Genomic DNA, 13,294 nt, shown 5'->3' on the forward strand with positions numbered 1-13,294 from the left:
TGTATTGGTGTTGACTCCTCTCGAATCTGTGTTGTATCCTCTCTAAAGCATGAGGGAGAAAAATTCATAGAGGCTTAGCACTGCTGAAAGGAAACAGGAAGCTGTATGATAGGCCAGCCAATGAACACAGTATCTCCATATGCAGCACGGTAGCATTGTGGTTAGCACAGTTGCTTCACAGCTCCAGGATCCCAGGTTCGATTCCCGGCTTGGGTCACTGTCTGCACGTTCTCCCCGTGTCTGCGTGAGTTTTCTCCAGGTGCTCCGGTTTCCTCCCATAGTCCAAAGATGTGCGGGTTAGGTGGATTGGCCATGATAAATTGCCCTTAGTGTCCAAAAAAGATTAAATCGGGGTTACTGGGTTACGGGGATAGGCTAGATACATGGGTTGAGTAGGGTGCTCTTTGTAAAGGGCCGGTGCTGACTCGATGGGATGAATGGCCTCCTTCTGCACTGTAAAATTCTATGAGCCCTTTAATGTTCTCCTGTATGTCATCCTATTGAGCTCCTCGTCTCAGTTCACTGCAGTCGAACACATCTGCAGCCTTGCTGTCCCTCCAGTGAACTGGCACATGACCCATCCATTACTGAATGCAGTCTAATCATAATTCCTGTTCACCACAAGCTAATCTCAACTCTACACCCACCGACAAGGTAAGAGCAGTTGCTCTTTATTCATTTTACGTGATGTGGATTTCACTGGCTAGGCCAACATTTATTGCCCATCCCTAGCTGCCCTTGAGGAAGGTGGTGGTGAGCTGCCACCTTGAACCGCTGCCATCGCTGAGCACGCTAAATAGCAGCATGAGGGTGGGCTGATGCTGTGAGGGTGCACACGGCCATATTTTCATCCTGAATGTTCTCCGTTATAATAGAAGGCAAGGGTTCCATTAAAGTCAACTGAATGATTCTGAGGATCTTTTTCATATGACTCAGGAGTTGCCATATTCCTCGTCCCCCATTGGTTCTGCTCTGCTCCCTTCTATTGTGGGCGCCATCTTGTTCTATAAGCGAGAAGACGGAATGTCAAAGATTGGGATGAGCTCAATAGCTGGAGTTACGCGGAGGTGGCAAGAGGTGGGTGTGAGGCTGCCAGTTTTGGTAGGTGCATGAGGGAGAGATGGAGTATCTGGAAGATATGTTTCAGTGGTGAGTGCCAGGAGCTACTTATGGGGGTGAGTGATGGGGAAGTATTTAGTAGCATGAGATTGGGGTGGTGATCGTTCGGAGATTTCATGTGAAGGCGCATTCACTGACCTTGACCACCCATATGAGGTCATTAGACTTCTTGTGGTACTGCTACAATTCCTCAGACCCAGGTGTCAGGAATTGGCTCCTCAATCCTTTCTGGCGATGGTCGTTGTGGGTCTCCAGGCTCCCTCCACAGAATCAAAACATAAAGTTCTGGAAAAACTCAGTAGGTCTGGCAGCATCTGTGAAGAGAGAGGCAGACATAACATTTGAAGCTTAATATGACTCGACATCGGAACCCCCCCCCCCCCCCCCCCCCCCCCATTGAAGTATGGCTGCTCTTCACCCATTCACCTCCACCACTAAGATCTCCAGTTTTCCTGAGACTGTGAAACCCTCTCTCTATCTTGGTTCAATTTTCCTGATTTAGATTTGCAGCAATGGTATTCAGCAGCAGCCTCCTGTCATTCAGTGAAGCTTCCCTTTAAAAGGGACAGACTACCTTTAAGAACAGAAGGCTGGTTGCACCAAATGCTATCAGCACCACACTGTTAGGTTTCCTGGTGAGCAGAGAGACCGCATCAAATTTATATGCTGCCCACCTCCAACAGAAGATGCTCAGGTCGGTCACGAGTCACAAGAAGTATGCCCAAACATTAGAGCAAAACAACTTTTAGCCTTGAATGTTCTTCCTATAGTCTGTTTACTTTCTATAAATATAGCAGTCAATATGGTTGCCTTTCTTAATCCTAATTATGTTTACACTTAGAGTCTCCAGGTATCTCTCAATAACCCCACAAGGTTCAAACCGAAAACTGATCAAAGAGCCAATACACCAGTTAGTTAGTTCAAAGTCAATACTATTTATTTACACACACAGTAAGATCTACTCATGCACAACAGTACTACAAACTAAACTATCTCTAACATTAACGCCTATACTTCGGGTGCCCACTCAGTCAGAGGAACAATGGCCGTTGTTCGGATCTGAGGCTGTTGGGTTCAAAGAGGTAACAGGAGAACAGCTAAGGTCGTCTGTCTGGTAGCGAGCGTTGACCTTGAACTTACTGCTTCTGGTGATGCTGGTGGATGGGTCTCTCTGCCTGAGAGCTAAATTCAAGAGAGCAAATCTCTCGTCGGGTTTCCTTCTTATACATGGAGGGGCTTTGCATGCTTTTAGGCGGGCCTTAAACTTGGCCCCAATTAATTGGGAAGCTTCTCGGTCATTGTTATCGAACTTGTCCAATAAAGGGGTGAGCGCCCTGGTGGCTGGGCATGTCTTAGGTGGCCGTTGGCCTTGCTTTGTTTGTGTCTTTCTGGTGCCAGGATGTCTGCGACAGTATCAACTATCTGAGTGTTAGTCCTTTGTTTCTCGGAGATGGGCCATCAATATGCTAATCGACCCAAAGTTTCGATTCCGTCTGGGAGCTGTTTCCCAAATATATATTCAGGCACTGTGCCTGCTTGCTTTCTAGCATTGTCCACTATTCCCTATATTCTTTGCAAGCGTCCATTTTGTATTCTGGAAGTGGCCATCCCAGATGGCTACAAGTTTGAACCCCAGGACTGCAGTATTCTAATTAAGGTCATACCCGTGTTTTATACAGGCTCATTGGTTTACCTCTTATATTCTCTACCTCTTGTGGTAACTTCCAGCCTTATCAAGCTGCAAAGCGTATTTTTACATTCTGAGTCCTCAAGTTCCTTAAATTATTCTGTTATTCCACAGCACTGAGCCTACTTCCATTCAGGATGTGGTTATTGCTGTTATTTTTTCAACCAACTTTTTTATCACCTCATACTTGCAGGCATTTAACTCTAATGTCCATTTTGTTAGCTCATTCCCCCATCTTATCAATATCTTGTGGCAGGTTTCTTTGATAGGAACATAGGATTCAGGAGCAGAAGTGTGCAATCCAGCCCTTCAAACCTGCTCCGCCATTTAATAAGATCATGGTTAATCCGATTGTGGTCTCAACTCCCCTTTCCTGTCTTCCCCCTATAACCCTCGCCTCCCTTGTCTATCAAAGACCTGTCCATCTCAGCCCTGAATATATCAAATGACCCAGACTTCATGGCTCACTGGGCAAGAGAATGTCAACACCAAGCCATTTAAGCTTACATCCAAATCCATTGATAAACAGTGAAAAGAATGATCCCCAGAACTGAGCACAGTCGGACACCATTTGACACTGCCAAACGTTATAAAGAAGCTGTGCTTAACTCGAACACTATATCTTCTCCCTTCTAACCAATTCCCCTCCCCCAATTTTGCACTTTTCGGGATTCATTAGTAACCTCCAGCTTTCCTGAAGTCCATTGACACTGCAGCCACCACATTTCCTCATTTACGAAGCCTGTTTCTTATTCAAAGAATAATTCTATGAGGTTTCTCAAACACCCATTTGAAATCCATTCTAGCTACTTTGTATTATTTTCTCTAAATACGTGGTTTCATCATTGGGGCAGCACGGTAGCACAGTGGTTAACACACTTGGCTCACTGTCTGTGCGGAGTCTGCGCGTTCTCCCCGTGTCTGCGAGGGTTTCCTCCGGGTGCTCCGGTTTCCTCCCACTAGTCCCGAAAGACATGCTGTTGGGTAATTTGGACATTCTGAATTCTCCCTCTGCGTACCCGAACAGGCGCCGGAATGTGGTGACGAGGGGCTTTTCACAGTAACTTCATTGCAGTGTTAATGTAAGCCTACTTGTGACAATAAAGATTATTATTATCATCTTTAAATAAAGACTGTAAAATGTTCCCTCCCACAAATGTTAAACAAGCTCATTTGTAATTATTTGGATTAGCCCTTTCTCTCTTTATAAAGATGGATACTGTTTTGGCCATTATGCCATCCTCAGGCACACGTCTCTACTCAATAGAGACCCTAAACTATCATTTCTAGCAACACTGTTGATTTTCTTCCTCAGTTTCTTCACAATCCTAGTGGTTTGTTTTATTTATTCATGGGATGTGGGCATCACTGTTGAGGCCAGCATCTATTGCCCATCCCTAATTTACCCTGAAAAGATGGTGGTGAGATGCCTTCTTGAACCGCTGCAGTCCATGTGGTGCAGGTGCTCCACAGTGCTGTTAGGGAGTGATTTCTGGGATTTTGGCCCAACAACAGTGAAGGAACATCGATATATTTCCAAGTCAGGATGGTGAGTGACTTGGGAGGTGAACATCCAGGAGATGGTGTCCCCACGTGTCTGCTGCCCTTGTCCTTTTATAGTAGCAGTCGTAGGTTTCAAAGGTGCTGTCTAAGGACCCTTGGTGAGATTCTGCAGTGCAACTTGGAGATGGTGCACTCTGGTGCCACCATACTTTGGTGGTGGAGGGAGCAAATGTTTGTGGAAGGGGTGCCAATCAAGTGGGCTGCTTTGTCCTGGATGGTGTCGAGTCTCTTGAGTGTGTTGGAACTGCGCTCATCCAGGCAAGTGGAGAGTATTCCATCACACTCCTGACTTGTGCCTTGCAGATGATGGGCAGGTTTTGGGGAGTCAGAAGGTGAGTTAGTCGGCACATAATTCCCAGCCTCTGATCTGCTCTTGTAGCCACGGTATTTATATGACTAGTCCAGTTCAGTTTCTGATCAAGGGCAACCCCCAGGATGTTGACAATATCCTGTATTCTGTCAGACCCCGTCTGCTCTTTGTAGTGACCTCTGTATATGTTAATACATGATTAGTTACTGTGCAGTCAGTACAGTCAGATAATCACTAGATGGCAAGACTAACAGGAACTATTGAAGGAGGTTCCCGCTCTTTCTTTAGGTTAGTGTGTGTGTAGTGCGGCTAGAGCATAGAGGTGACCAGCTCAGAGTGTAGTGTGTTACCTTAATTGTTACTTTAATCGAATCTTAGTTAATTTAATCTAGTCCAAGTATTAAAGTGAAAGAACTCACAAGTATAGTATTTTGATACTCAATAATTAATTTGTCATCAACTGGAAGACTTTGACTGTTTATCATCAAGTTAAATACAACTCGGCAAGACAAATGAGTAATTTCCATATTGCATTTCTGTAATATAACATGGTACCAGGTTTAAAAAATCTTTAAGAATAACTAGTAGTAAGATTAGGAAAAAAAAAGTTCCGATACCGACTGTTCGACTGTGGAAGTCCTCAGTAATTTATATATTACATTTCTGTAATATAACACTCTTAACTTCACTAACTTATCTCAAATGACCCTTTTGTCCTTGGTAAATTCACTTTCTTTTCTCTCAAGATTCACCTCTCCTCTGATACCCCTCTCATTAATAAAGGCTGATCAGAAGTACTTAATTGGATCTTTGGAGCTTTTTCTGTTTATCTTTGGGGTCGGAGAATAAAAGCGTGTGGACAGAGTCTGCACTGGGGCCTGGGATTTTTAGAAAGCTACCATCCCCTTGAACTTTCAATACATGCCTACAGGAGAGGGGGAGGCTTCCAACCTGGGAGCGTGAATTCCGAACATTATTCTTTCCATATAGAACATAGAACAGTACAGCACAGAACAGGCCCTTCGGCCCTCAATGTTGTGCCGAGCCATGATCACCCTACTCAAACCCACGTATCCACCCTATACCCGTAACCCAACAACCCCCCCTTAACCTTACTTTTTTTATTAGGACACTACGGGCAATTTAGCATGGCCAATCCACCTAACCCGCACATCTTTGGACTGTGGGAGGAAACCGGAGCACCCGGAGGAAACCCACGCACATAGGGGGAGGACGTGCAGACTCCACACAGACAGTGACCCAGCCGGGAATCGAACCTGGGACCCTGGAGCTGTGAAGCATTTATGCTAACCACCATGCTACCCTGCTGCCCCTGTCATTTGCAAATGTCATTTGCCTCAAACCCTTTTGAACATAAATATAACATTTTGAGGCTTAATTTTGAAGCCGGGATCTAACATTTCATTTTGTAGAAACCTCAAAGCAGTTTCTATAGCCTGTCATGTCCAGGAGACTTATTAGTGTCCCCAGCCCTTGGCTGTTTTTTACCAGGTCCATATTTGTGTCTTTCTCCGGCTGTGTTGGCTGAGAACCAGCTGTAAGAACAGAGCACGGTGCTTCAGAGGAACTGTGCACATTAATCTATATCAGACTTTCTACAGAGGCTGTAAAATTTGAAGATTCCCCTGCGATTGCATTGTGCAGAGTGAGTGTCCTTGAAAAGAGATACCCGGAGAGTTATTTTAAAGCTTTGATAACAAGAGGACATACATAATGCTTCTCCTTGGTCGACACAACTCGATGACATGTAGATTTATTCATGTTGCAGTATGGACCAGCTGATTGAGTGCCGTTCTGTTCTAACTTAATGGACCAGTGACATTACTGCAGGTTAAACAAAGACAGGATTGGAATTGTTTACAGGACAACTGCACATTGGATAATCAACCGTCAAACTGACAGCTCCATTGAATTAAAACCTATCAATGTAAACACATAAGATTAATGATTGCTTCTGCAAAAAAGACAAGTTGATCCAATACCCTATAAAACACAGTTTGTTTCTAGATTGCCATTGTCATCAAATAACCATGTCACAACCTCTCAGAAAATGTTTCACTTTTAATGCTCATGTTTCAGAACTGTGTTAAGTAGAAATTGTTAGGTTCAAGTTCAGTTATCAGCCGTTAATACTGGGTGCGATTCTCCGGCCTCGTCGCGCTCTTGCCCGAGGCCGGTGAATAGCGGGAGAGGCCAAAAAAGTGATCTGCATCAGGCGGCAAACAGTTTGCGATGCAACCGTCCCACTCCCGGAGGTGAAACCAGCATCTTGCCGTAGCATGGTGAGAAACCAATTATCCAACCGGCCCGCTCCCGGAGGTGAAACCAGCATCTTGCCGTAGCATGGTGAGAAACCAATTATCCAACCGGCCCGCTCCCGGAGGTGAAACCAGCATCTTGCCGTAGCATGGTGAGAAACCAATTATCACCACTTAAGCCCAATTTCCATATAATTAATGGGAGCGACCCCATATCCAACGGCCTCCTGTCATTCATCAGCCTTCCCAGCAAGTGGTCACATTGGCCCCGATTAGTAATCCACACTGATTGAACACTGCAAGAGGCAACACCACACATGCAACAGCCAACGTCCACAAATTTGGGGATGGGACACACGGCCGGAGGGTGGGTGAGCGCCATAGGTCGGGGGGGGGGGGGGGGGGGGGGATGGGGGGGGAGGATGCCTGGAGAGATGGGCAAAGGGTCCGGAGGTCAGCCCGCATTGCGGAAGAAGTGACAGAGGGTCATAATGGTTGTGCAAAAAGGTGTTTAATGTGCTGTACAATACCCCAATCCCGAAGATGCCGCATCCCCCCCCCCCAATGCCCACGTCTCCACCCCCTACCTACACCCCACACCCTCCACCTCCCCAGTGCCCTCAGTGATCCTCAACATGCTTAGCCCCCTAGCTCCAAACCACGTCTCGGTGTTTCCCCAGGATGCACATCTGAGGTGAAGGCAGCCAGCTGCTTACCTCATCCTGTGGCCTTCGATGCCAGTGCTGGGCATCCTCTGGAGGCTTTGGGGCCAGTGGGCCCCGGATCACTTATCGACGGCATATGCACAACCATGCCGCCCTGTCCCATGTGTTGACCTTGAGACGCAACTTCATCAGAGGGGTGGATCTCGGGGAGCGTAGGGCCACCATCTGCAGTCCATGAGACGGGTCCAGGTTGGCACTCAGCGCTCCTCCTCCCAGTCGGTGTCCTGGGGTTTGCCTTGGGATGGAGGGGCAGCTGGTTCGAGCCCCTGCTGCCCCTGGCAGTTCCCCATGGTCCACACCATTGTGTCGACGCCCTCGGTGATGTTCCTCAGTGACAGGGACAAGCTCGGCAGCGCCTCGGCCATGCCCAACTGGTAGCGGGACATGTCCCGCAGAACCTCATCAAGGTTGGCCTGGTACTGGGTGACATCCCCCAGTGAGTCTGACATTCTGCCGAGACCCTCAGCCATGGCCATCACCGACTGCGCGATGCCTTGGACACCTTCACACACGGTGCTGACATCGTGCACCAGGCTCTCCACTGCGTCGCCACCCTAGCAGTGTTGGCCTTGGTGCCACTCATTGCCGGTGACATCTCCTGCACATGTAGCTTCTGGAGCTCCTCCAGGTGGCTGTGGATCTGCTGGAGCAACGCTGACATCTCCCCCTGAACGTCCCGGCCGCTCCCTATCGCCCCCATCAGCTCCGGGTAACCCACTTCCGCAAGTTCAGCATTAGGCTGGGGCCCCACTGGGATTCGGCTGCCCTCTGACTGCTGTCTCGCCTGAGGGTTCCTGCCTCCACCTGATGTGCATCATCAGCAGTGTGGTGTCCACCAGATTGTGCCCCAGAAGTTTGTCCACTGACATTTCCCACCGAGATGTGTGTATCTGCACTGGCGGAGGGGGCGGGGTGACAGCTGTGCCGCGACTATAATGTTGCATCCTCGGAGCTGCCCTCTGAGGTGGACTTATCGGAGTCAGGAGAGGTGGCCACCCGGGATGGGCCGGCGGTGTCGGCTGGGGGACCTGTGGGAGAATGGACATGAGGTCAGTGGGAGTGATGGGTCAGTCAGTAACGCAATAACTGATGTGTGACAAGTCCCCCGGGTGGAGCCCAGTAGTTCCTCATCTCTGCAGCATCTGCCAGCCTCCACATGGGTGACTGCCTTATCCTCGACCCCACATTCACCTCCAGGGTCCGCTCCTCAAAGGAGGCGAGGATTCTAAAGTCCAGCACCCCACCGCCAGTCTGGGCCCTTGCCCGCCGATTGTGGGAGAGCTTTTCCTGCGGAGACACAGAGAGTCCCAACCGAAGTTGGAGATGCTGAGAAAATTCATCAGAAAATGCTCTAGAGAAAAGAGCATCGTAACTGAAAGGCTGGGATATTACTGCAGCAGAACACTCCATGGGATCTCCCTTGGAAATCCAGTCCCAGCATGCAGAGCTCACAGCCTGCAAGAGTGAGCTAAATCTTTTTATGTTCCAGGATGCAGCTAGTCCATAGGGCGCAATTCTCCCAACGGGAGACTAAGTGCGGACGCCGGAGTGAAAACCGGAGTGTTTCACTCCGGCGTCGGAGGTCGCTCCTCGCCCCCTATTCTACCACCCCCAGTGGGCTAGGAGTGGCGCTGCGTCAATTTCGCGCGTCGGGCCTTGGCGCCGCCTCAAAGCGGCGCCGCATAAATGACGCGGCGCTTAAATGACGTCACCCGTGCATGCGTAGGTTGGCCAGCGCAAACCTGCGCATGTGTGGTTGCCGTCCTCCCCTCGGGTGCCCCGCAAGACATGTCGGAGTGATCCTGCGGAGCGGCGGAGGAAAAAGAGTGCGTCTTTTAGAGACGCGGGCCCCCCGATCGGTGGGCACCGATGGCAGGCCAGACCCCTCCTGAGCACCCCCCTGGTGCTCGATCCTCCCTCTCCACCCCACAGGCCGCATACGCAGCGTTCGCGCGCTGTTCACGCCGGCAGCGACCAGGTGTGGTTGTCGCCGGCGTGAACCGGTCGGATTGGGCAGGCCGCTCGGTCCATCCAGTTAGAAACGGCGAGAGGCGATTCTCCGAGCGGCCTGTCGTAAAATTGGCCGTTTTGGTGGTGGGGGGGGGGGGGGGGGGTGGGAGAATCGCGTGCGGGTGCCAGGGCAGCATGGCGGGAATCGCCCGGCACTCCCGCGATTCTCCCACCCGGCGTGGGGGGTCGGAGAATCGCGCCCATAGTCTAATTCGGAGTCTGAAGTGGCATTTGAATGAAACCCATTGCTGCCTCTGATCCCTGACTCCAAACCAGTTTGAAAAAGAAAATAATTATTGATTACATTACTCAGCTTCTCAGGAATGCAACCATTAGATTTGTAAAACAGCAAGCCTGTGTTGAATTTGAATGCCTCGATACTCAGAGCAGTTAATTGCTGAACTACATGGCCGGGATTTTCCGATATCTGGCGGGGCGAGCCGTACCGGCGCCGAGGAGTGGCATGAGCCACTCCGGCGTCGGGCTGCCCGGAAGGTGCAAATCCTCCGCACCTTCAGGGGCTAGGCCGGCGCCGGCGGGGTTGGCGCATGCGCGGGAGCGCCAGCGTGTTCTGGCGTGGTCTCGGTGCATGCGCAGGGAGGTTCTTCCCCGCGCCGGCCATGGCGGACCGTTACAGCGGCTGGCGCGAAGGGAAAGAGTGCCCCCACGGCACAGACCCGTCCGCAGATCGGTGGGCCCCGATCGCGGGTCAGGCCACCGTGGGGGCCTCCCCCTGGGTCAGATCCCCCCTCGCCCGAGGACTCCGCAGGCCGCCCGCAGAGCCAGGTCCCGCCAGTAAGGACCTTGTTTGATTTATGCCGGCGGGTCTGGTTGAAAATGGGCAGCCACTCGGCCCATCGCAGATGGAAAATCGCCAGGGGGGCCACTGCCAACGGCCCCCGACCGGCGCAATGCGATTCCTGCCCCCCCCCTCCCGAAAAACTGGCGCCGGAGAATAACGCAGCCGGTGTTGGGGCGGCGGGGCAGGATTTACTCTGCACCCCCCCCCCCGGCGATTCTCTGGCCCGGCGGGAGAGTCGGAGAATCCCGCCCCTGATGTCAGTGGATAGCCAATGCATGCAGCCATTGTTAAACCATTTTCTTCCCGAATCGTGTCTTCGCCATTTCCGGAACCATCAAAACTGGAAAGTGTGGGAAATCCTTTGTTCTGCTGTGAACATTGACGCCATCTTGAAATCCTGTAAGCCCTTAAAGCTGTACCCATACTTCAAACATCTTTAACGTGGACTTCAATTCCACACTTCCAACTCCACTTGAACTCACCCAAGGCCCAGAGCAGACACAGAATTAGGGGGCTGGATTCGCCGTTCCTGAGGCTACGTGCTGGCACCAACGGAGGATCTGTGGTGTTTCATCACAGAAAAATTGATGCGAAACCCGCACCAATTCCACTACCAGTGAGGGGCTAGCACTGGTGCCGCATTAAACACCCGCGGAATCTGCAGAAATCGGTTGGAGAATTGCCTGGTCCATGCTGCACATGCGCACAGCTGACAAGCTGCAGCTGCATGTACGCCTACACCGTCTACACCACCGATGGACCATTTACCCGCCCACTCCCCCGCCCCACAGCTCACCTCCTAGCCACCTCCCACCACTCCCCCAGCTCTGGCAGAAGCCCCCGGCCTGCGGCACGTCTCTCAGTGGAGTATGGCGGTGCTGGATACTGTCCGCACGCCCTCTCTCTCTCCGTAGCCGCCACGCCAGGCTCACAACTGCTGAGACTACCTGTGACCCGCACCATTAGGAACTCGGCCTATGTAGCATCGCAGGTGGGCCCACTAATTAAAATTCCAACGGGGTAGCGACTGCGCATGACACAGGTCCCGATGATGCCGATTTGGAGGGGGCAGAGCATTGCAACCCGGCATCAAACCACCGCCTGCCACAAATTTGGCGTCGGGAGCCATTCTCTGCCCGATCGCCGTTCCCGATTGTGGCATCGGGCAATGGAGAATCCCGCCCTGGATCTTTGGAGGGAAATAGATTCCGACAAAAAGTCTGCAGACCTGCCAGCAAAAGATGATCTACCCCTGGACAAAGCAATCTGAATAGTTAGACTGCCTAAGCTATGTGAGCAACACGGGAGAATTCTAAAGGGAGGGATGACGACATAGGGCAGAAGCCAATCCTCAGTCCAGGTTATCAGGTCATAAAGACACAGAGACAATGCAAGTCAGAGTAAACGATTCCTGAACTGGCCAGCCCAACCTTGCCAGGGCTGCTGTGTGAAGCCCCCTCACAGGAGAGATCAGTGTCCTGCAAGCAGTGCCCAATACATCCAGGGAGACTTGGGTAAACTGTGCAAGTCAAATCCCTAGCGCCGCACAGTCATCCTAAAGATCGAGTCGGAAAGCCCTGACGACGTACAGCCAGGCTTCTTGGGTCAGGTCAAAGATTGTGGCTCTTCGTTTTGAAATGCTGACATCCCGGTAAATGGTCATCTGACAAATTTTAAATTAATTCTGGTGCCAGTGTGACATTCCTGTCAGACAAAGCTGAAATACCTCTGGCTTCAAACAACGAAGGGGTCTTGTAATCTCGGCCCATTCGCTTCCTCCTTCCAGGGGCAGGGGGAGTCCGAATCCCGGCCATTAGTATGATCCTGTAAACACTGAGGTGTGGCGGCAGACAGATCTTGGAGCTGATGTACATCATCCGTAACCAGCCTCTGCCTCTCCTGAGCAAGGCTACCTGCGTAGCTCTGGATCTGCTTCAGACGGTGGAGAATATCAAGGCTAGCACAGTTATCAGCCAATCAGAACTCTGCACTTTTGAGCACTCAATGATTAAAGAGTATTCCGACGTGGATTTTCCCTTCGATCTCTCTTCTTTTGTTGGACAACAGGTTGTCCATTATCACTCCAGATCCTGGAAAGTCCCCAATGGTCAAACCAAGCTCCCGCCCTTTAGACTGTCATTGCATCTCTGGTACACATGGGGCTGGATTCTCTGTTTTTGGGACTATGTCCCCACGGCGTCATAAAAACTGTGGTCTTTCACACCAGGAAAACCGGCGTGAAATGCCACATATTCCTCGCCCCGCAGGGGGCTCGCAGGGACCCGGCGTACCCAGTGTGGTTTTTAAAATTAATTTGCAGGATGTGGGCATCGCTGGCTAGAGCAGCATTTATTACCCATCCCTAATTTCCCTTCAGAAGGAGGTTGTGAACCGCTGCCGTCTCTGAGGTGCAGGTACTATGTGGATTTCCTCCGGGTGCTCCGGTTTCCTCCCACAAGTCCTGCAAAACGTGTTTGTCAGATGAATTGGGCATTCTGAATTCTCCCTCTGTGTACCCGATCAGGTGCCGGAATGTGGCGGCTAGGGGCTTTTCACAGTAACTTCATTGCAGTGTTAATGTAAGCCTACTTGTGACAATTAGGGGCAGCACGGTAGCATGGTGGTTAGCATAAATGCTTCACAGCTCCAGGGTCCCAGGTTCGATTCCCGGCTGGGTCACTGTCTGTGTGGAGTCTGCACGTCCTCCCCGTGTGTGCGTGGGTTTCCTCCGGGTGCTCCGGTTTCCTCCCACAGTCCAAAGATGTGCGGGTTAGGTGGATTGGCCATGCTAAATTGCCC

The sequence above is a fragment of the Scyliorhinus canicula genome, chromosome 12 (genome assembly GCF_902713615.1).
Source record: "Scyliorhinus canicula chromosome 12, sScyCan1.1, whole genome shotgun sequence".
Classification (NCBI taxonomy): Eukaryota; Metazoa; Chordata; class Chondrichthyes; order Carcharhiniformes; family Scyliorhinidae; genus Scyliorhinus; species Scyliorhinus canicula.